Source organism: Lathyrus oleraceus, chromosome 6 (genome assembly GCF_024323335.1).
Source record: "Lathyrus oleraceus cultivar Zhongwan6 chromosome 6, CAAS_Psat_ZW6_1.0, whole genome shotgun sequence".
NCBI lineage: Eukaryota > Viridiplantae > Streptophyta > Magnoliopsida > Fabales > Fabaceae > Lathyrus > Lathyrus oleraceus.
The window spans coordinates 437,629,561-437,634,090 of record NC_066584.1 but is presented as its reverse complement, the minus strand read 5'-3'; positions in this window follow the sequence as shown (position 1 = coordinate 437,634,090).

The window sequence follows — 4,530 nt, the reverse complement described above, 5'->3', positions numbered from 1 at the left end:
TTGGTTGAGACATCCCAGTCATTCGTTAATGTCTGGTCACCTCTCCGTTGGTGTCGATAAACGTCGAGTTTTTCCCATTCGTCCTTTGACGTCTGGTTGTATCTCTTTCTCCCATTCATCCTTTGATGTCTGGTCACCTCTCCGTTGGTGTCGGTAAACGTCGAGTTCCTCCCATTCGTCCGTTGACGTATAGTTGAGTCTTCCCAGGTCATCTGTTGATGTCTGGTCACCTCTCCGTTGGTGTCGGTGAACGTCGAGCTTCTCTCGTTCGTCCGTTAACGTCTGGTCGAGTCTTCCCATTCATCCGTTGATGTCTGGTCACCTCTCTGTTGGTGTCGGTAAACGTTGAGTTTTTCCCATTCGTCTGTTGACGTCTAGTTGTATCTCTTTCTCCCATTCATCCGTTGATGTCTGGTCACCTCTCCGTTGGTGTCGGTAAACGTCGAGTTCCTCCCATTCGTCCGTTGACGTATGGTTTGAGTCTTCCCATTCATCCGTTGATGTCTGGTCACCTCTCCGTTGGTGTCGGTAAACGTCGAGCTTCTCTCGTTCGTCCGTTGACGTTTGGTCGAGTCTACCCATTCATCTGTTGATGTCTGGTCACCTCTCTGTTGGTGTCGATAAACGTTGAGCTTCTCCCGTTCGTCCGTTGATGTTTGGTCGAGTCTTCCCATTCATCCGTTGATATCTGGTCACCTCTCCGTTGGTGTTGATAAACGTCGAGTTTTTCCCATTCGTCCGTTGACGTCTGGTCGAGTCTTCCCATTCATCCGTTGATGTCTGGTCACCTCTCTGTTGGTATCGATAAACGTCGAGTTTTTCCCATTCGTCCGTTGACGTCTGGTCGGGTCTTCCCATTCATCCGTTGATGTCTGGTCACCTCTCCGTTGGTGTCGATAAACGTCGAGCTTCTCCCGTTCGTCCGTTGACGTCTGGTCGAGTCTTCCCATTCATCCGTTGATGTCTGGTCACCTCTTCGTTGGTATCGATAAACGTCGAGTTTTTTCCTTTCATCCGTTGGTGTCGGTAAACGTCGAGTTTTTCCCATTCGTCCGTTGACGTCTGGCTGTAGTTTCTCCCATTCATCCGTTGATGTCTGGTTGATTGTTTTCCCATTCATCATCTTTCGGTGTCTGGTCGTGGTTCCCTTTTCTGATAAAAGAATCAAAATCCCCAGTGGAGTCGTTGGTAAACGTCTTGTCTGGTCCAGTGATAAAAATCCAATTACCCAGTGGAAGCTGCCATTGGTGAACATTCTTCTCTTTGATCATCCACCGTAGAGTGCAAATTTCTACGGTTCTTTGGTATTCAATCCCTGTGTACCTTGAAGGTCTGACAGTCGTTGCTCACATCCGTTCAGGTTCCCAGTTGATTGAATAGGGGCAGCTGTAGCACCTCAAATTTGCACCTCCCGTTTGTACATTCATTTTATTTTTAGGTCATTAACATTGCATAGTCCATTGCATTGCATCAGTCAAAAACTGATCAGGAGAATCCATCTGTGCAAGAGATCAAGGGTTTTTCCATGAGATGAAGGCCCTATGGTTGTTCTAGAGGGTTTGTATGAATCAAGGATCATTTTGGTACAAGTTGGCCAAGTGTTGAAGGCTCAAGGTCCACAGCGCATGACCAAGTCATCTGAGGCCCATAAAAGTCAACTGCAAGTCAACTGAGGGCTAGGAGATGGAGAAATGGATTGAGACACTTCATTCATGTCCCAAAGAAGGTTATTCAACATGTCAAACATCTACCTTGAAGATTTTGAAGTCAGATCAAAAGTTTCCAAAAATGGAAAGTGACCTGTAATTTGAAAGTTTCCAAAAATGGCAAGTTTTTGACCAACTTCAACTCAACTTTCCAACATCAAATAAGCTTCAAATGGAATTTTGTCCAACATGAAAGTTGAAGATCTTTCTCTCCCATTTCCAAAAAGTCCAAGATCATGAATTTCTAATGAATGGTTAAGGAGTTATGATCAAATCATTGCAAAGTGTGCTTGAAACTTCAAATGGCCATATCTTTTGAACCAAAACACCAAATTTGGTGGTTCTTTTTGCAAAATGTTTCTCATGTCATGAGGTTTCCAAATCAACCGTCACATTGCATGAGATGTTATCACATGAGCATTTGCATATCCAAGTCAATTTTGGAGGGAAAATTGGAAATTTAAAAATGGTGCATTGTATGGACTTTCTACCATTGCCATTGTGTTTGAAATGTAATTTTGAGTGGATTTGGGCCTTGGTGTGTACTGTTCACGTGTACATCTCATGCATGAGGTGAAAATGCAAATTTGTGCATGCACCTTATTTCTTTCTAATCCCAATTAAACATGGCTTAGTGTTAATTTCAGAATGATTAGCAAGGCATATATAAGCTTAATCACAACTGAATTGAACACAATACACACTTTCAGATCTAGATTTAGAATTTTGCTCAAATATTTCTCTCACAAAGAACTTCAAAATTCTTCACCTAAACCTCATTTCTCTTTGTGAATTCATGATCATGGAGTGGTTTTGAGTGAGATTGAACGTGCATTCTGAAGAATTCGTGCCAGATTCAACCATGTTTTGAGTGGACCGTCGTCGTACCCGATCCCGTCGTCCACCTCAAGATGGCGAAGGCACCAGTGGTCAGCAGTAGGTTGTCAGGTAACTCTTCCCTTATCTTACTTTGAAACATTGGGGACAATGTTCAATTTAAGTGTGGGAGGAGACTTTATTGCTTTTCTCGTCTTTTCTTTATCGCTTTTCTTTGCTATTTTCAGATAGTTTGTTTACGTTTATTGCTTTTTGTTTATTTTATTTTATTTTGCTTTTAGTTTAACTGTCTTAGATAATGCATGAGTCTGACGAGTCACCAAATATAGTGTATCTTTAGTACAATCTAATCTCCCCATACCTTTAGTCCCACCGAAAATTATTTGCAAAAGAAAATAGTCTTATTCCGAAAGTTTTCAGGTTTTAAAGACAATGTTTGAGTAAGGATGCGGTGACCAATTGCAAGCCCATGCAAGTGATATCCAAATTCATGCACACGGTTTCCTTCACACTTCCCTTGCCAATTCAGCTATAAATACATGCTTCATTCCCTCCATTTGGACACCCAATTTCAACCTGAAATGCTGCTGAAATCGTTCCCTAACCATCACTAAAGAAGCAATTGCATTTTTCTTCAAAAAATTTCAGATCTTGAATTCAACTTCATCTGGTTGTTTTCATAGATCTAATGCTTCTAGACCTTCACTCCACACTCCATTGAACTTCTATTTTGATAAAGCAAGCAAGGCTTCAAGCTCAAATCACCAGAACCCAAGCTTGAACTCCAACTGGTATTTGCTTCGATTCTCTTCATCCTTTGACCTATTGGCTGTGATTTTGTGTTGGCTGAAGTCCTCTCAATGGAGGCATCATGTTTGTGCTTTTAATTTTTGAAATTCATTGAGTTCATGATGAACACCAGAATTTTCAACTTCTGATTTCTCAAATCATAGAGATCTAGAATGAAAATGGATGGTATAGGGATGATCTACATCATCTTAGCTTTCTATTGATGTATAGATCGCCTCATTTGGTGGCCATTTGCGTTTCTGCATTTTTTTGAACATGGCTGGAATCTGGGAAGCTCACCGGAGAAGATGAAGTTTCCGGTGGCTTCATCGTGTCCAGTTTGAATCTGGACCGCTTGATCTGATTTCCAGATGCAATCAGGAGCGTTGCTTGTTATGACCTTTAATTTCTTCACGTGTGCACGCATTGACTGTGGTGTTTCATGAGAGCGCGCCTCTGGATCCTTGGATCTGCCAGCTCAATTAATGAGCTCAGATCCAAGGGCTCTCGTTTTTTTGCATTTTCTGAATTTTCTTTTTATTTTTGTTTAATTCCTTTTATTTCAAAAAATCATATCTCTCTCATTTTTAATCCAAAAATTATGGGACCAATTTCATTATTTCCCAAATAAATTCTAGTTTCTATTTATGATTTTTAATATTTTTTATTTTATCATTTAATATTTTTGTGAAATTTCTCTTTTCTGGTTATTTTTAATTCATTCTAAATAGTTTTTGATATTCAAAAAACACAAAAATATTTTCCTAACCTATTTGAATGATGATGGATCTATGAAAAATATTCTCATCAATTTTTGAATTGATTTGAGATTTATTTGAGATTTTAGTTCAATTAGGTTATTTTTATTCATTTTTAATTGATTAAAAATAGTTTCTGACTTTTAAAAATGCTGAAATTTTTTGTCAAACTTTGTTTGACCTTGTTGAACTTGGGATAAATCACTTGGACCTTTCAAGGTTGATTTGAAGTGATTTTGAAGTTTGACCTTTCCATTTTATTTTAATTCAATTTTATTTTGAATATTAAGAAAATGCCAAAAATAGTTTATTCATTTCTTGACATCCAATCTTCATCTCATTTCTGTTTTTGATTGTTTGACCTTAACTTTCAATGTTATTGGTCAACATATGAGGATTGGTATATTGTATTTCATTTAATGCACTTTGATTTTGCCATT